The sequence below is a fragment of the Schistocerca cancellata genome, unplaced genomic scaffold (assembly GCF_023864275.1).
Source record: "Schistocerca cancellata isolate TAMUIC-IGC-003103 unplaced genomic scaffold, iqSchCanc2.1 HiC_scaffold_904, whole genome shotgun sequence".
Taxonomy (NCBI): domain Eukaryota; kingdom Metazoa; phylum Arthropoda; class Insecta; order Orthoptera; family Acrididae; genus Schistocerca; species Schistocerca cancellata.
This window is the reverse complement of record NW_026046914.1, coordinates 39,429-57,260: the sequence shown is the minus strand read 5'-3', so window position 1 is coordinate 57,260 and position 17,832 is coordinate 39,429. Positions and strand designations below refer to the sequence as shown.

Sequence of the window (17,832 nt, the reverse complement as noted above, 5' to 3'; positions counted from 1 at the left end):
GCTTCAGATGTGCTTGTTACCTGAGGCGCGGTGTGATTGCCGACAAGGAGTGAAAACGGAGCAATTTGTGACTGTCCTTTCGAGAAATGGCTCTGAGCACTATGGGTCTCAACTGCTGTGGTCATCAGTCGACAGTCCTTTCAATTTAAGACGTTAAATACAGACGGAATTTGTAGTCGTAACACCAGAACATCGAAACTACTTGGAACTCATGTGTATATGAACGTGACCGCGCCTTTGTACACTGGTCCCTTCACCCCTACAAACCAACCAACCATCAGGTCCGTGCACTTCAGAGTAGCAAAGAAAGGAAAACAGCGCAGCTCTGTTGCGCTTGGGGGCGTAGCTCAGTTGGTAGAGCGTTCGCTTTGCATGTGAAAGGTCCCGGGTTCAAGCCCCGGCGCCTCCATGTTTTGTGGACAGTGCATGGTAAGTGTTGGTCGCGGCGAGCCTAAAGACACGCAAGATGTTGCAAAGCCAGCGTCACAGACTCATATGATGTATACTGACGTAAGGAGAGCAAGACGTAAATGTGAGGACCGGCTGTTGTCGAGGTGTCATCGACTGCAAATCTGTCTTAGGTATAACGGCCTAACCTCAATGAAGTCTAGAGAGTGGACAACACGTCCGTCTTACTCAGAGTGGTGGCCGAACGCTATTTTCGACGTTGTGCGTGCCACTTTAATTTTGGCCAACTACGATTCGATACAGAATGCAGAAAACCTGAAAGACACCCTCGCGGCCACATTGAGAGTAGTGTTTGTCTGCGGAATAATGAGAGTGCAAGGGTCTGTGGTATTGATATGGTTGTATGTAGCACTATTTGTCATCAGGGGGCGTAGCTCAGATGGTAGAGCGCTCGCTTAGCATGCGAGAGGTACTGGGATCGATACCCAGCGCCTCCAGAATTTTTAACACACCAACATGTCCACACTGCCATGCAAGTGGAATAATTCACAGCCAGCGAATGTGTCAAGGCAGATACGAGCGAACGATTAGCAGCCACAATTGGCAAGCGTACTGTTACGCGCAAGAAGCACCCTCCTCCCACCGCTACACTGAATTTAGAAACAGTACAAGTCCTCCCTTAAGATTCTCAAACCTATGTCGGAAAGATCTGCCTTGCGCCGAGTTCACAAAAATCCCACTGCACATTCCCATTCTTTACGTGCAGTCGGCTGCTACTGGTGTTGCTAGTTGTGACTGCTGATGACAGATGCCGTAGCAATCAATTCATGGAGTGAGTTGTATGTTTTGCGATACTCTGTCTCTGACAAGCAAGCAGAGGTGACATAGGCGCGAACACGGGAAGGTTGCAGCCCCTCGCTGCCTGCAGACACCGAGCAGCCACACTAGGTGGGCGGCCTAAGCCGTAGGCGAAATGTGCTCACTCGCTTGGGCGCGACGTCAAGCTCTAAATAAGGCTGTCACTAGCGTGAGCGTTGCGTGAGCGTCGTGTAAAGTCGGAAAAGTCGTCTGCATTGGTGAGTGCCATGTTTGGGGAGCGTTTCGTAGTTTGCGCAGTGCAATGGAGACGCGGAAACGTGTTGTGGCCCAGTCTTTTGCAGTTGGACGACAAGAGTGGTACACAGTAGTAAAGTGCGAGGCAGTGAGTTGGCATGAACAGTCGAGTGCACAATGGGGCTTCAGATGTGCTTGTTACCTGAGGCGCGGTGTGATTGCCGACAAGGAGTGAAAACGGAGCAATTTGTGACTGTCCTTTCGAGAAATGGCTCTGAGCACTATGGGTCTCAACTGCTGTGGTCATCAGTCGACAGTCCTTTCAATTTAAGACGTTAAATACAGACGGAATTTGTAGTCGTAACACCAGAACATCGAAACTACTTGGAACTCATGTGTATATGAACGTGACCACGCCTTTGTACACTGGTCCCTTCACCCCTACAAACCAACCAACCATCAGGTCCGTGCACTTCAGAGTAGCAAAGAAAGGAAAACAGCGCAGCTCTGTTGCGCTTGGGGGCGTAGCTCAGTTGGTAGAGCGTTCGCTTTGCATGTGAAAGGTCCCGGGTTCAAGCCCCGGCGCCTCCATGTTTTGTGGACAGTGCATGGTAAGTGTTGGTCGCGGCGAGCCTAAAGACACGCAAGATGTTGCAAAGCCAGCGTCACAGACTCATATGATGTATACTGACGTAAGGAGAGCAAGACGTAAATGTGAGGACCGGCTGTTGTCGAGGTGTCATCGACTGCAAATCTGTCTTAGGTATAACGGCCTAACCTCAATGAAGTCTAGAGAGTGGACAACACGTCCGTCTTACTCAGAGTGGTGGCCGAACGCTATTTTCGACGTTGTGCGTGCCACTTTAATTTTGGCCAACTACGATTCGATACAGAATGCAGAAAACCTGAAAGACACCCTCGCGGCCACATTGAGAGTAGTGTTTGTCTGCGGAATAATGAGAGTGCAAGGGTCTGTGGTATTGATATGGTTGTATGTAGCACTATTTGTCATCAGGGGGCGTAGCTCAGATGGTAGAGCGCTCGCTTAGCATGCGAGAGGTACTGGGATCGATACCCAGCGCCTCCAGAATTTTTAACACACCAACATGTCCACACTGCCATGCAAGTGGAATAATTCACAGCCAGCGAATGTGTCAAGGCAGATACGAGCGAACGATTAGCAGCCACAATTGGCAAGCGTACTGTTACGCGCAAGAAGCACCCTCCTCCCACCGCTACACTGAATTTAGAAACAGTACAAGTCCTCCCTTAAGATTCTCAAACCTATGTCGGAAAGATCTGCCTTGCGCCGAGTTCACAAAAATCCCACTGCACATTCCCATTCTTTACGTGCAGTCGGCTGCTACTGGTGTTGCTAGTTGTGACTGCTGATGACAGATGCCGTAGCAATCAATTCATGGAGTGAGTTGTATGTTTTGCGATACTCTGTCTCTGACAAGCAAGCAGAGGTGACATAGGCGCGAACACGGGAAGGTTGCAGCCCCTCGCTGCCTGCAGACACCGAGCAGCCACACTAGGTGGGCGGCCTAAGCCGTAGGCGAAATGTGCTCACTCGCTTGGGCGCGACGTCAAGCTCTAAATAAGGCTGTCACTAGCGTGAGCGTCGTGTAAAGTCGGAAAAGTCGTCTGCATTGGTGAGTGCCATGTTTGGGGAGCGTTTCGTAGTTTGCGCAGTGCAATGGAGACGCGGAAACGTGTTGTGGCCCAGTCTTTTGCAGTTGGACGACAAGAGTGGTACACAGTAGTAAAGTGCGAGGCAGTGAGTTGGCATGAACAGTCGAGTGCACAATGGGGCTTCAGATGTGCTTGTTACCTGAGGCGCGGTGTGATTGCCGACAAGGAGTGAAAACGGAGCAATTTGTGACTGTCCTTTCGAGAAATGGCTCTGAGCACTATGGGTCTCAACTGCTGTGGTCATCAGTCGACAGTCCTTTCAATTTAAGACGTTAAATACAGACGGAATTTGTAGTCGTAACACCAGAACATCGAAACTACTTGGAACTCATGTGTATATGAACGTGACCGCGCCTTTGTACACTGGTCCCTTCACCCCTACAAACCAACCAACCATCAGGTCCGTGCACTTCAGAGTAGCAAAGAAAGGAAAACAGCGCAGCTCTGTTGCGCTTGGGGGCGTAGCTCAGTTGGTAGAGCGTTCGCTTTGCATGTGAAAGGTCCCGGGTTCAAGCCCTGGCGCCTCCATGTTTTGTGGACAGTGCATGGTAAGTGTTGGTCGCGGCGAGCCTAAAGACACGCAAGATGTTGCAAAGCCAGCGTCACAGACTCATATGATGTATACTGACGTAAGGAGAGCAAGACGTAAATGTGAGGACCGGCTGTTGTCGAGGTGTCATCGACTGCAAATCTGTCTTAGGTATAACGGCCTAACCTCAATGAAGTCTAGAGAGTGGACAACACGTCCGTCTTACTCAGAGTGGTGGCCGAACGCTATTTTCGACGTTGTGCGTGCCACTTTAATTTTGGCCAACTACGATTCGATACAGAATGCAGAAAACCTGAAAGACACCCTCGCGGCCACATTGAGAGTAGTGTTTGTCTGCGGAATAATGAGAGTGCAAGGGTCTGTGGTATTGATATGGTTGTATGTAGCACTATTTGTCATCATGGGGCGTAGCTCAGATGGTAGAGCGCTCGCTTAGCATGCGAGAGGTACTGGGATCGATACCCAGCGCCTCCAGAATTTTTAACACACCAACATGTCCACACTGCCATGCAAGTGGAATAATTCACAGCCAGCGAATGTGTCAAGGCAGATACGAGCGAACGATTAGCAGCCACAATTGGCAAGCGTACTGTTACGCGCAAGAAGCACCCTCCTCCCACCGCTACACTGAATTTAGAAACAGTACAAGTCCTCCCTTAAGATTCTCAAACCTATGTCGGAAAGATCTGCCTTGCGCCGAGTTCACAAAAATCCCACTGCACATTCCCATTCTTTACGTGCAGTCGGCTGCTACTGGTGTTGCTAGTTGTGACTGCTGATGACAGATGCCGTAGCAATCAATTCATGGAGTGAGTTGTATGTTTTGCGATACTCTGTCTCTGACAAGCAAGCAGAGGTGACATAGGCGCGAACACGGGAAGGTTGCAGCCCCTCGCTGCCTGCAGACACCGAGCAGCCACACTAGGTGGGCGGCCTAAGCCGTAGGCGAAATGTGCTCACTCGCTTGGGCGCGACGTCAAGCTCTAAATAAGGCTGTCACTAGCGTGAGCGTCGTGTAAAGTCGGAAAAGTCGTCTGCATTGGTGAGTGCCATGTTTGGGGAGCGTTTCGTAGTTTGCGCAGTGCAATGGAGACGCGGAAACGTGTTGTGGCCCAGTCTTTTGCAGTTGGACGACAAGAGTGGTACACAGTAGTAAAGTGCGAGGCAGTGAGTTGGCATGAACAGTCGAGTGCACAATGGGGCTTCAGATGTGCTTGTTACCTGAGGCGCGGTGTGATTGCCGACAAGGAGTGAAAACGGAGCAATTTGTGACTGTCCTTTCGAGAAATGGCTCTGAGCACTATGGGTCTCAACTGCTGTGGTCATCAGTCGACAGTCCTTTCAATTTAAGACGTTAAATACAGACGGAATTTGTAGTCGTAACACCAGAACATCGAAACTACTTGGAACTCATGTGTATATGAACGTGACCGCGCCTTTGTACACTGGTCCCTTCACCCCTACAAACCAACCAACCATCAGGTCCGTGCACTTCAGAGTAGCAAAGAAAGGAAAACAGCGCAGCTCTGTTGCGCTTGGGGGCGTAGCTCAGTTGGTAGAGCGTTCGCTTTGCATGTGAAAGGTCCCGGGTTCAAGCCCCGGCGCCTCCATGTTTTGTGGACAGTGCATGGTAAGTGTTGGTCGCGGCGAGCCTAAAGACACGCAAGATGTTGCAAAGCCAGCGTCACAGACTCATATGATGTATACTGACGTAAGGAGAGCAAGACGTAAATGTGAGGACCGGCTGTTGTCGAGGTGTCATCGACTGCAAATCTGTCTTAGGTATAACGGCCTAACCTCAATGAAGTCTAGAGAGTGGACAACACGTCCGTCTTACTCAGAGTGGTGGCCGAACGCTATTTTCGACGTTGTGCGTGCCACTTTAATTTTGGCCAACTACGATTCGATACAGAATGCAGAAAACCTGAAAGACACCCTCGCGGCCACATTGAGAGTAGTGTTTGTCTGCGGAATAATGAGAGTGCAAGGGTCTGTGGTATTGATATGGTTGTATGTAGCACTATTTGTCATCAGGGGGCGTAGCTCAGATGGTAGAGCGCTCGCTTAGCATGCGAGAGGTACTGGGATCGATACCCAGCGCCTCCAGAATTTTTAACACACCAACATGTCCACACTGCCATGCAAGTGGAATAATTCACAGCCAGCGAATGTGTCAAGGCAGATACGAGCGAACGATTAGCAGCCACAATTGGCAAGCGTACTGTTACGCGCAAGAAGCACCCTCCTCCCACCGCTACACTGAATTTAGAAACAGTACAAGTCCTCCCTTAAGATTCTCAAACCTATGTCGGAAAGATCTGCCTTGCGCCGAGTTCACAAAAATCCCACTGCACATTCCCATTCTTTACGTGCAGTCGGCTGCTACTGGTGTTGCTAGTTGTGACTGCTGATGACAGATGCCGTAGCAATCAATTCATGGAGTGAGTTGTATGTTTTGCGATACTCTGTCTCTGACAAGCAAGCAGAGGTGACATAGGCGCGAACACGGGAAGGTTGCAGCCCCTCGCTGCCTGCAGACACCGAGCAGCCACACTAGGTGGGCGGCCTAAGCCGTAGGCGAAATGTGCTCACTCGCTTGGGCGCGACGTCAAGCTCTAAATAAGGCTGTCACTAGCGTGAGCGTCGTGTAAAGTCGGAAAAGTCGTCTGCATTGGTGAGTGCCATGTTTGGGGAGCGTTTCGTAGTTTGCGCAGTGCAATGGAGACGCGGAAACGTGTTGTGGCCCAGTCTTTTGCAGTTGGACGACAAGAGTGGTACACAGTAGTAAAGTGCGAGGCAGTGAGTTGGCATGAACAGTCGAGTGCACAATGGGGCTTCAGATGTGCGAACACGGGAAGGTTGCAGCCCCTCGCTGCCTGCAGACACCGAGCAGCCACACTAGGTGGGCGGCCTAAGCCGTAGGCGAAATGTGCTCACTCGCTTGGGCGCGACGTCAAGCTCTAAATAAGGCTGTCACTAGCGTGAGCGTTGCGTGAGCGTCGTGTAAAGTCGGAAAAGTCGTCTGCATTGGTGAGTGCCATGTTTGGGGAGCGTTTCGTAGTTTGCGCAGTGCAATGGAGACGCGGAAACGTGTTGTGGCCCAGTCTTTTGCAGTTGGACGACAAGAGTGGTACACAGTAGTAAAGTGCGAGGCAGTGAGTTGGCATGAACAGTCGAGTGCACAATGGGGCTTCAGATGTGCGAACACGGGAAGGTTGCAGCCCCTCGCTGCCTGCAGACACCGAGCAGCCACACTAGGTGGGCGGCCTAAGCCGTAGGCGAAATGTGCTCACTCGCTTGGGCGCGACGTCAAGCTCTAAATAAGGCTGTCACTAGCGTGAGCGTTGCGTGAGCGTCGTGTAAAGTCGGAAAAGTCGTCTGCATTGGTGAGTGCCATGTTTGGGGAGCGTTTCGTAGTTTGCGCAGTGCAATGGAGACGCGGAAACGTGTTGTGGCCCAGTCTTTTGCAGTTGGACGACAAGAGTGGTACACAGTAGTAAAGTGCGAGGCAGTGAGTTGGCATGAACAGTCGAGTGCACAATGGGGCTTCAGATGTGCTTGTTACCTGAGGCGCGGTGTGATTGCCGACAAGGAGTGAAAACGGAGCAATTTGTGACTGTCCTTTCGAGAAATGGCTCTGAGCACTATGGGTCTCAACTGCTGTGGTCATCAGTCGACAGTCCTTTCAATTTAAGACGTTAAATACAGACGGAATTTGTAGTCGTAACACCAGAACATCGAAACTACTTGGAACTCATGTGTATATGAACGTGACCACGCCTTTGTACACTGGTCCCTTCACCCCTACAAACCAACCAACCATCAGGTCCGTGCACTTCAGAGTAGCAAAGAAAGGAAAACAGCGCAGCTCTGTTGCGCTTGGGGGCGTAGCTCAGTTGGTAGAGCGTTCGCTTTGCATGTGAAAGGTCCCGGGTTCAAGCCCCGGCGCCTCCATGTTTTGTGGACAGTGCATGGTAAGTGTTGGTCGCGGCGAGCCTAAAGACACGCAAGATGTTGCAAAGCCAGCGTCACAGACTCATATGATGTATACTGACGTAAGGAGCGCTAGACGTAAATGTGAGGACCGGCTGTTGTCGAGGTGTCATCGACTGCAAATCTGTCTTAGGTATAACGGCCTAACCTCAATGAAGTCTAGAGAGTGGACAACACGTCCGTCTTACTCAGAGTGGTGGCCGAACGCTATTTTCGACGTTGTGCGTGCCACTTTAATTTTGGCCAACTACGATTCGATACAGAATGCAGAAAACCTGAAAGACACCCTCGCGGCCACATTGAGAGTAGTGTTTGTCTGCGGAATAATGAGAGTGCAAGGGTCTGTGGTATTGATATGGTTGTATGTAGCACTATTTGTCATCAGGGGGCGTAGCTCAGATGGTAGAGCGCTCGCTTAGCATGCGAGAGGTACTGGGATCGATACCCAGCGCCTCCAGAATTTTTAACACACCAACATGTCCACACTGCCATGCAAGTGGAATAATTCACAGCCAGCGAATGTGTCAAGGCAGATACGAGCGAACGATTAGCAGCCACAATTGGCAAGCGTACTGTTACGCGCAAGAAGCACCCTCCTCCCACCGCTACACTGAATTTAGAAACAGTACAAGTCCTCCCTTAAGATTCTCAAACCTATGTCGGAAAGATCTGCCTTGCGCCGAGTTCACAAAAATCCCACTGCACATTCCCATTCTTTACGTGCAGTCGGCTGCTACTGGTGTTGCTAGTTGTGACTGCTGATGACAGATGCCGTAGCAATCAATTCATGGAGTGAGTTGTATGTTTTGCGATACTCTGTCTCTGACAAGCAAGCAGAGGTGACATAGGCGCGAACACGGGAAGGTTGCAGCCCCTCGCTGCCTGCAGACACCGAGCAGCCACACTAGTTGGGCGGCCTAAGCCGTAGGCGAAATGTGCTCACTCGCTTGGGCGCGACGTCAAGCTCTAAATAAGGCTGTCACTAGCGTGAGCGTTGCGTGAGCGTCGTGTAAAGTCGGAAAAGTCGTCTGCATTGGTGAGTGCCATGTTTGGGGAGCGTTTCGTAGTTTGCGCAGTGCAATGGAGACGCGGAAACGTGTTGTGGCCCAGTCTTTTGCAGTTGGACGACAAGAGTGGTACACAGTAGTAAAGTGCGAGGCAGTGAGTTGGCATGAACAGTCGAGTGCACAATGGGGCTTCAGATGTGCGAACACGGGAAGGTTGCAGCCCCTCGCTGCCTGCAGACACCGAGCAGCCACACTAGGTGGGCGGCCTAAGCCGTAGGCGAAATGTGCTCACTCGCTTGGGCGCGACGTCAAGCTCTAAATAAGGCTGTCACTAGCGTGAGCGTTGCGTGAGCGTCGTGTAAAGTCGGAAAAGTCGTCTGCATTGGTGAGTGCCATGTTTGGGGAGCGTTTCGTAGTTTGCGCAGTGCAATGGAGACGCGGAAACGTGTTGTGGCCCAGTCTTTTGCAGTTGGACGACAAGAGTGGTACACAGTAGTAAAGTGCGAGGCAGTGAGTTGGCATGAACAGTCGAGTGCACAATGGGGCTTCAGATGTGCGAACACGGGAAGGTTGCAGCCCCTCGCTGCCTGCAGACACCGAGCAGCCACACTAGGTGGGCGGCCTAAGCCGTAGGCGAAATGTGCTCACTCGCTTGGGCGCGACGTCAAGCTCTAAATAAGGCTGTCACTAGCGTGAGCGTTGCGTGAGCGTCGTGTAAAGTCGGAAAAGTCGTCTGCATTGGTGAGTGCCATGTTTGGGGAGCGTTTCGTAGTTTGCGCAGTGCAATGGAGACGCGGAAACGTGTTGTGGCCCAGTCTTTTGCAGTTGGACGACAAGAGTGGTACACAGTAGTAAAGTGCGAGGCAGTGAGTTGGCATGAACAGTCGAGTGCACAATGGGGCTTCAGATGTGCTTGTTACCTGAGGCGCGGTGTGATTGCCGACAAGGAGTGAAAACGGAGCAATTTGTGACTGTCCTTTCGAGAAATGGCTCTGAGCACTATGGGTCTCAACTGCTGTGGTCATCAGTCGACAGTCCTTTCAATTTAAGACGTTAAATACAGACGGAATTTGTAGTCGTAACACCAGAACATCGAAACTACTTGGAACTCATGTGTATATGAACGTGACCACGCCTTTGTACACTGGTCCCTTCACCCCTACAAACCAACCAACCATCAGGTCCGTGCACTTCAGAGTAGCAAAGAAAGGAAAACAGCGCAGCTCTGTTGCGCTTGGGGGCGTAGCTCAGTTGGTAGAGCGTTCGCTTTGCATGTGAAAGGTCCCGGGTTCAAGCCCCGGCGCCTCCATGTTTTGTGGACAGTGCATGGTAAGTGTTGGTCGCGGCGAGCCTAAAGACACGCAAGATGTTGCAAAGCCTGCGTCACAGACTCATATGATGTATACTGACGTAAGGAGAGCAAGACGTAAATGTGAGGACCGGCTGTTGTCGAGGTGTCATCGACTGCAAATCTGTCTTAGGTATAACGGCCTAACCTCAATGAAGTCTAGAGAGTGGACAACACGTCCGTCTTACTCAGAGTGGTGGCCGAACGCTATTTTCGACGTTGTGCGTGCCACTTTAATTTTGGCCAACTACGATTCGATACAGAATGCAGAAAACCTGAAAGACACCCTCGCGGCCACATTGAGAGTAGTGTTTGTCTGCGGAATAATGAGAGTGCAAGGGTCTGTGGTATTGATATGGTTGTATGTAGCACTATTTGTCATCAGGGGGCGTAGCTCAGATGATAGAGCGCTCGCTTAGCATGCGAGAGGTACTGGGATCGATACCCAGCGCCTCCAGAATTTTTAACACACCAACATGTCCACACTGCCATGCAAGTGGAATAATTCACAGCCAGCGAATGTGTCAAGGCAGATACGAGCGAACGATTAGCAGCCACAATTGGCAAGCGTACTGTTACGCGCAAGAAGCACCCTCCTCCCACCGCTACACTGAATTTAGAAACAGTACAAGTCCTCCCTTAAGATTCTCAAACCTATGTCGGAAAGATCTGCCTTGCGCCGAGTTCACAAAAATCCCACTGCACATTCCCATTCTTTACGCGCAGTCGGCTGCTACTGGTGTTGCTAGTTGTGACTGCTGATGACAGATGCCGTAGCAATCAATTCATGGAGTGAGTTGTATGTTTTGCGATACTCTGTCTCTGACAAGCAAGCAGAGGTGACATAGGCGCGAACACGGGAAGGTTGCAGCCCCTCGCTGCCTGCAGACACCGAGCAGCCACACTAGGTGGGCGGCCTAAGCCGTAGGCGAAATGTGCTCACTCGCTTGGGCGCGACGTCAAGCTCTAAATAAGGCTGTCACTAGCGTGAGCGTCGTGTAAAGTCGGAAAAGTCGTCTGCATTGGTGAGTGCCATGTTTGGGGAGCGTTTCGTAGTTTGCGCAGTGCAATGGAGACGCGGAAACGTGTTGTGGCCCAGTCTTTTGCAGTTGGACGACAAGAGTGGTACACAGTAGTAAAGTGCGAGGCAGTGAGTTGGCATGAACAGTCGAGTGCACAATGGGGCTTCAGATGTGCTTGTTACCTGAGGCGCGGTGTGATTGCCGACAAGGAGTGAAAACGGAGCAATTTGTGACTGTCCTTTCGAGAAATGGCTCTGAGCACTATGGGTCTCAACTGCTGTGGTCATCAGTCGACAGTCCTTTCAATTTAAGACGTTAAATACAGACGGAATTTGTAGTCGTAACACCAGAACATCGAAACTACTTGGAACTCATGTGTATATGAACGTGACCACGCCTTTGTACACTGGTCCCTTCACCCCTACAAACCAACCAACCATCAGGTCCGTGCACTTCAGAGTAGCAAAGAAAGGAAAACAGCGCAGCTCTGTTGCGCTTGGGGGCGTAGCTCAGATGGTAGAGCGTTCGCTTTGCATGTGAAAGGTCCCGGGTTCAAGCCCCGGCGCCTCCATGTTTTGTGGACAGTGCATGGTAAGTTTTGGTCGCGGCGAGCCTAAAGACACGCAAGATGTTGCAAAGCCAGCGTCACAGACTCATATGATGTATACTGACGTAAGGAGCGCTAGACGTAAATGTGAGGACCGGCTGTTGTCGAGGTGTCATCGACTGCAAATCTGTCTTAGGTATAACGGCCTAACCTCAATGAAGTCTAGAGAGTGGACAACACGTCCGTCTTACTCAGAGTGGTGGCCGAACGCTATTTTCGACGTTGTGCGTGCCACTTTAATTTTGGCCAACTACGATTCGATACAGAATGCAGAAAACCTGAAAGACACCCTCGCGGCCACATTGAGAGTAGTGTTTGTCTGCGGAATAATGAGAGTGCAAGGGTCTGTGGTATTGATATGGTTGTATGTAGCACTATTTGTCATCAGGGGGCGTAGCTCAGATGGTAGAGCGCTCGCTTAGCATGCGAGAGGTACTGGGATCGATACCCAGCGCCTCCAGAATTTTTAACACACCAACATGTCCACACTGCCATGCAAGTGGAATAATTCACAGCCAGCGAATGTGTCAAGGCAGATACGAGCGAACGATTAGCAGCCACAATTGGCAAGCGTACTGTTACGCGCAAGAAGCACCCTCCTCCCACCGCTACACTGAATTTAGAAACAGTACAAGTCCTCCCTTAAGATTCTCAAACCTATGTCGGAAAGATCTGCCTTGCGCCGAGTTCACAAAAATCCCACTGCACATTCCCATTCTTTACGTGCAGTCGGCTGCTACTGGTGTTGCTAGTTGTGACTGCTGATGACAGATGCCGTAGCAATCAATTCATGGAGTGAGTTGTATGTTTTGCGATACTCTGTCTCTGACAAGCAAGCAGAGGTGACATAGGCGCGAACACGGGAAGGTTGCAGCCCCTCGCTGCCTGCAGACACCGAGCAGCCACACTAGTTGGGCGGCCTAAGCCGTAGGCGAAATGTGCTCACTCGCTTGGGCGCGACGTCAAGCTCTAAATAAGGCTGTCACTAGCGTGAGCGTTGCGTGAGCGTCGTGTAAAGTCGGAAAAGTCGTCTGCATTGGTGAGTGCCATGTTTGGGGAGCGTTTCGTAGTTTGCGCAGTGCAATGGAGACGCGGAAACGTGTTGTGGCCCAGTCTTTTGCAGTTGGACGACAAGAGTGGTACACAGTAGTAAAGTGCGAGGCAGTGAGTTGGCATGAACAGTCGAGTGCACAATGGGGCTTCAGATGTGCGAACACGGGAAGGTTGCAGCCCCTCGCTGCCTGCAGACACCGAGCAGCCACACTAGGTGGGCGGCCTAAGCCGTAGGCGAAATGTGCTCACTCGCTTGGGCGCGACGTCAAGCTCTAAATAAGGCTGTCACTCGCGTGAGCGTTGCGTGAGCGTCGTGTAAAGTCGGAAAAGTCGTCTGCATTGGTGAGTGCCATGTTTGGGGAGCGTTTCGTAGTTTGCGCAGTGCAATGGAGACGCGGAAACGTGTTGTGGCCCAGTCTTTTGCAGTTGGACGACAAGAGTGGTACACAGTAGTAAAGTGCGAGGCAGTGAGTTGGCATGAACAGTCGAGTGCACAATGGGGCTTCAGATGTGCTTGTTACCTGAGGCGCGGTGTGATTGCCGACAAGGAGTGAAAACGGAGCAATTTGTGACTGTCCTTTCGAGAAATGGCTCTGAGCACTATGGGTCTCAACTGCTGTGGTCATCAGTCGACAGTCCTTTCAATTTAAGACGTTAAATACAGACGGAATTTGTAGTCGTAACACCAGAACATCGAAACTACTTGGAACTCATGTGTATATGAACGTGACCACGCCTTTGTACACTGGTCCCTTCACCCCTACAAACCAACCAACCATCAGGTCCGTGCACTTCAGAGTAGCAAAGAAAGGAAAACAGCGCAGCTCTGTTGCGCTTGGGGGCGTAGCTCAGTTGGTAGAGCGTTCGCTTTGCATGTGAAAGGTCCCGGGTTCAAGCCCCGGCGCCTCCATGTTTTGTGGACAGTGCATGGTAAGTGTTGGTCGCGGCGAGCCTAAAGACACGCAAGATGTTGCAAAGCCAGCGTCACAGACTCATATGATGTATACTGACGTAAGGAGCGCTAGACGTAAATGTGAGGACCGGCTGTTGTCGAGGTGTCATCGACTGCAAATCTGTCTTAGGTATAACGGCCTAACCTCAATGAAGTCTAGAGAGTGGACAACACGTCCGTCTTACTCAGAGTGGTGGCCGAACGCTATTTTCGACGTTGTGCGTGCCACTTTAATTTTGGCCAACTACGATTCGATACAGAATGCAGAAAACCTGAAAGACACCCTCGCGGCCACATTGAGAGTAGTGTTTGTCTGCGGAATAATGAGAGTGCAAGGGTCTGTGGTATTGATATGGTTGTATGTAGCACTATTTGTCATCAGGGGGCGTAGCTCAGATGGTAGAGCGCTCGCTTAGCATGCGAGAGGTACTGGGATCGATACCCAGCGCCTCCAGAATTTTTAACACACCAACATGTCCACACTGCCATGCAAGTGGAATAATTCACAGCCAGCGAATGTGTCAAGGCAGATACGAGCGAACGATTAGCAGCCACAATTGGCAAGCGTACTGTTACGCGCAAGAAGCACCCTCCTCCCACCGCTACACTGAATTTAGAAACAGTACAAGTCCTCCCTTAAGATTCTCAAACCTATGTCGGAAAGATCTGCCTTGCGCCGAGTTCACAAAAATCCCACTGCACATTCCCATTCTTTACGTGCAGTCGGCTGCTACTGGTGTTGCTAGTTGTGACTGCTGATGACAGATGCCGTAGCAATCAATTCATGGAGTGAGTTGTATGTTTTGCGATACTCTGTCTCTGACAAGCAAGCAGAGGTGACATAGGCGCGAACACGGGAAGGTTGCAGCCCCTCGCTGCCTGCAGACACCGAGCAGCCACACTAGTTGGGCGGCCTAAGCCGTAGGCGAAATGTGCTCACTCGCTTGGGCGCGACGTCAAGCTCTAAATAAGGCTGTCACTAGCGTGAGCGTTGCGTGAGCGTCGTGTAAAGTCGGAAAAGTCGTCTGCATTGGTGAGTGCCATGTTTGGGGAGCGTTTCGTAGTTTGCGCAGTGCAATGGAGACGCGGAAACGTGTTGTGGCCCAGTCTTTTGCAGTTGGACGACAAGAGTGGTACACAGTAGTAAAGTGCGAGGCAGTGAGTTGGCATGAACAGTCGAGTGCACAATGGGGCTTCAGATGTGCGAACACGGGAAGGTTGCAGCCCCTCGCTGCCTGCAGACACCGAGCAGCCACACTAGGTGGGCGGCCTAAGCCGTAGGCGAAATGTGCTCACTCGCTTGGGCGCGACGTCAAGCTCTAAATAAGGCTGTCACTAGCGTGAGCGTTGCGTGAGCGTCGTGTAAAGTCGGAAAAGTCGTCTGCATTGGTGAGTGCCATGTTTGGGGAGCGTTTCGTAGTTTGCGCAGTGCAATGGAGACGCGGAAACGTGTTGTGGCCCAGTCTTTTGCAGTTGGACGACAAGAGTGGTACACAGTAGTAAAGTGCGAGGCAGTGAGTTGGCATGAACAGTCGAGTGCACAATGGGGCTTCAGATGTGCGAACACGGGAAGGTTGCAGCCCCTCGCTGCCTGCAGACACCGAGCAGCCACACTAGGTGGGCGGCCTAAGCCGTAGGCGAAATGTGCTCACTCGCTTGGGCGCGACGTCAAGCTCTAAATAAGGCTGTCACTAGCGTGAGCGTTGCGTGAGCGTCGTGTAAAGTCGGAAAAGTCGTCTGCATTGGTGAGTGCCATGTTTGGGGAGCGTTTCGTAGTTTGCGCAGTGCAATGGAGACGCGGAAACGTGTTGTGGCCCAGTCTTTTGCAGTTGGACGACAAGAGTGGTACACAGTAGTAAAGTGCGAGGCAGTGAGTTGGCATGAACAGTCGAGTGCACAATGGGGCTTCAGATGTGCGAACACGGGAAGGTTGCAGCCCCTCGCTGCCTGCAGACACCGAGCAGCCACACTAGGTGGGCGGCCTAAGCCGTAGGCGAAATGTGCTCACTCGCTTGGGCGCGACGTCAAGCTCTAAATAAGGCTGTCACTAGCGTGAGCGTTGCGTGAGCGTCGTGTAAAGTCGGAAAAGTCGTCTGCATTGGTGAGTGCCATGTTTGGGGAGCGTTTCGTAGTTTGCGCAGTGCAATGGAGACGCGGAAACGTGTTGTGGCCCAGTCTTTTGCAGTTGGACGACAAGAGTGGTACACAGTAGTAAAGTGCGAGGCAGTGAGTTGGCATGAACAGTCGAGTGCACAATGGGGCTTCAGATGTGCTTGTTACCTGAGGCGCGGTGTGATTGCCGACAAGGAGTGAAAACGGAGCAATTTGTGACTGTCCTTTCGAGAAATGGCTCTGAGCACTATGGGTCTCAACTGCTGTGGTCATCAGTCGACAGTCCTTTCAATTTAAGACGTTAAATACAGACGGAATTTGTAGTCGTAACACCAGAACATCGAAACTACTTGGAACTCATGTGTATATGAACGTGACCACGCCTTTGTACACTGGTCCCTTCACCCCTACAAACCAACCAACCATCAGGTCCGTGCACTTCAGAGTAGCAAAGAAAGGAAAACAGCGCAGCTCTGTTGCGCTTGGGGGCGTAGCTCAGTTGGTAGAGCGTTCGCTTTGCATGTGAAAGGTCCCGGGTTCAAGCCCCGGCGCCTCCATGTTTTGTGGACAGTGCATGGTAAGTGTTGGTCGCGGCGAGCCTAAAGACACGCAAGATGTTGCAAAGCCAGCGTCACAGACTCATATGATGTATACTGACGTAAGGAGCGCTAGACGTAAATGTGAGGACCGGCTGTTGTCGAGGTGTCATCGACTGCAAATCTGTCTTAGGTATAACGGCCTAACCTCAATGAAGTCTAGAGAGTGGACAACACGTCCGTCTTACTCAGAGTGGTGGCCGAACGCTATTTTCGACGTTGTGCGTGCCACTTTAATTTTGGCCAACTACGATTCGATACAGAATGCAGAAAACCTGAAAGACACCCTCGCGGCCACATTGAGAGTAGTGTTTGTCTGCGGAATAATGAGAGTGCAAGGGTCTGTGGTATTGATATGGTTGTATGTAGCACTATTTGTCATCAGGGGGCGTAGCTCAGATGGTAGAGCGCTCGCTTAGCATGCGAGAGGTACTGGGATCGATACCCAGCGCCTCCAGAATTTTTAACACACCAACATGTCCACACTGCCATGCAAGTGGAATAATTCACAGCCAGCGAATGTGTCAAGGCAGATACGAGCGAACGATTAGCAGCCACAATTGGCAAGCGTACTGTTACGCGCAAGAAGCACCCTCCTCCCACCGCTACACTGAATTTAGAAACAGTACAAGTCCTCCCTTAAGATTCTCAAACCTATGTCGGAAAGATCTGCCTTGCGCCGAGTTCACAAAAATCCCACTGCACATTCCCATTCTTTACGTGCAGTCGGCTGCTACTGGTGTTGCTAGTTGTGACTGCTGATGACAGATGCCGTAGCAATCAATTCATGGAGTGAGTTGTATGTTTTGCGATACTCTGTCTCTGACAAGCAAGCAGAGGTGACATAGGCGCGAACACGGGAAGGTTGCAGCCCCTCGCTGCCTGCAGACACCGAGCAGCCACACTAGTTGGGCGGCCTAAGCCGTAGGCGAAATGTGCTCACTCGCTTGGGCGCGACGTCAAGCTCTAAATAAGGCTGTCACTAGCGTGAGCGTTGCGTGAGCGTCGTGTAAAGTCGGAAAAGTCGTCTGCATTGGTGAGTGCCATGTTTGGGGAGCGTTTCGTAGTTTGCGCAGTGCAATGGAGACGCGGAAACGTGTTGTGGCCCAGTCTTTTGCAGTTGGACGACAAGAGTGGTACACAGTAGTAAAGTGCGAGGCAGTGAGTTGGCATGAACAGTCGAGTGCACAATGGGGCTTCAGATGTGCTTGTTACCTGAGGCGCGGTGTGATTGCCGACAAGGAGTGAAAACGGAGCAATTTGTGACTGTCCTTTCGAGAAATGGCTCTGAGCACTATGGGTCTCAACTGCTGTGGTCATCAGTCGACAGTCCTTTCAATTTAAGACGTTAAATACAGACGGAATTTGTAGTCGTAACACCAGAACATCGAAACTACTTGGAACTCATGTGTATATGAACGTGACCACGCCTTTGT

General features: G+C 51.2%; 17 non-coding genes across 17 annotated transcripts; all 17 read left to right on the top strand.

Annotated features, from left to right (window-relative positions):
- The first annotated feature begins 336 nt into the window (after positions 1–336).
- Positions 337–409, top strand: Trnaa-ugc (transfer RNA alanine (anticodon UGC)). Its single transcript has one exon. It is a non-coding gene; the product is annotated as a tRNA-Ala (tRNA).
- Positions 410–832: 423 nt separating this feature from the next.
- On the top strand, positions 833–905 carry Trnaa-agc (transfer RNA alanine (anticodon AGC)). Its single transcript has one exon. It is a non-coding gene; the product is annotated as a tRNA-Ala (tRNA).
- A 1,074-nt stretch (positions 906–1,979) lies between these two features.
- On the top strand, positions 1,980–2,052 carry Trnaa-ugc (transfer RNA alanine (anticodon UGC)). The gene has a single exon. It is a non-coding gene; the product is annotated as a tRNA-Ala (tRNA).
- Positions 2,053–2,475: 423 nt separating this feature from the next.
- Trnaa-agc (transfer RNA alanine (anticodon AGC)) lies at positions 2,476–2,548 on the top strand. The gene has a single exon. It is a non-coding gene; the product is annotated as a tRNA-Ala (tRNA).
- Positions 2,549–3,611: 1,063 nt separating this feature from the next.
- Positions 3,612–3,684, top strand: Trnaa-ugc (transfer RNA alanine (anticodon UGC)). Its single transcript has one exon. It is a non-coding gene; the product is annotated as a tRNA-Ala (tRNA).
- A 1,559-nt stretch (positions 3,685–5,243) lies between these two features.
- On the top strand, positions 5,244–5,316 carry Trnaa-ugc (transfer RNA alanine (anticodon UGC)). The gene has a single exon. It is a non-coding gene; the product is annotated as a tRNA-Ala (tRNA).
- A 423-nt stretch (positions 5,317–5,739) lies between these two features.
- On the top strand, positions 5,740–5,812 carry Trnaa-agc (transfer RNA alanine (anticodon AGC)). Its single transcript has one exon. It is a non-coding gene; the product is annotated as a tRNA-Ala (tRNA).
- A 1,775-nt stretch (positions 5,813–7,587) lies between these two features.
- Positions 7,588–7,660, top strand: Trnaa-ugc (transfer RNA alanine (anticodon UGC)). The gene has a single exon. It is a non-coding gene; the product is annotated as a tRNA-Ala (tRNA).
- Positions 7,661–8,083: 423 nt separating this feature from the next.
- On the top strand, positions 8,084–8,156 carry Trnaa-agc (transfer RNA alanine (anticodon AGC)). The gene has a single exon. It is a non-coding gene; the product is annotated as a tRNA-Ala (tRNA).
- Positions 8,157–9,942: 1,786 nt separating this feature from the next.
- Trnaa-ugc (transfer RNA alanine (anticodon UGC)) lies at positions 9,943–10,015 on the top strand. Its single transcript has one exon. It is a non-coding gene; the product is annotated as a tRNA-Ala (tRNA).
- A 423-nt stretch (positions 10,016–10,438) lies between these two features.
- On the top strand, positions 10,439–10,511 carry Trnaa-agc (transfer RNA alanine (anticodon AGC)). The gene has a single exon. It is a non-coding gene; the product is annotated as a tRNA-Ala (tRNA).
- Positions 10,512–11,574: 1,063 nt separating this feature from the next.
- On the top strand, positions 11,575–11,647 carry Trnaa-ugc (transfer RNA alanine (anticodon UGC)). Its single transcript has one exon. It is a non-coding gene; the product is annotated as a tRNA-Ala (tRNA).
- Positions 11,648–12,070: 423 nt separating this feature from the next.
- On the top strand, positions 12,071–12,143 carry Trnaa-agc (transfer RNA alanine (anticodon AGC)). The gene has a single exon. It is a non-coding gene; the product is annotated as a tRNA-Ala (tRNA).
- A 1,430-nt stretch (positions 12,144–13,573) lies between these two features.
- On the top strand, positions 13,574–13,646 carry Trnaa-ugc (transfer RNA alanine (anticodon UGC)). The gene has a single exon. It is a non-coding gene; the product is annotated as a tRNA-Ala (tRNA).
- Positions 13,647–14,069: 423 nt separating this feature from the next.
- On the top strand, positions 14,070–14,142 carry Trnaa-agc (transfer RNA alanine (anticodon AGC)). The gene has a single exon. It is a non-coding gene; the product is annotated as a tRNA-Ala (tRNA).
- A 2,142-nt stretch (positions 14,143–16,284) lies between these two features.
- Trnaa-ugc (transfer RNA alanine (anticodon UGC)) lies at positions 16,285–16,357 on the top strand. The gene has a single exon. It is a non-coding gene; the product is annotated as a tRNA-Ala (tRNA).
- A 423-nt stretch (positions 16,358–16,780) lies between these two features.
- Trnaa-agc (transfer RNA alanine (anticodon AGC)) lies at positions 16,781–16,853 on the top strand. Its single transcript has one exon. It is a non-coding gene; the product is annotated as a tRNA-Ala (tRNA).
- Positions 16,854–17,832: the final 979 nt, after the last annotated feature.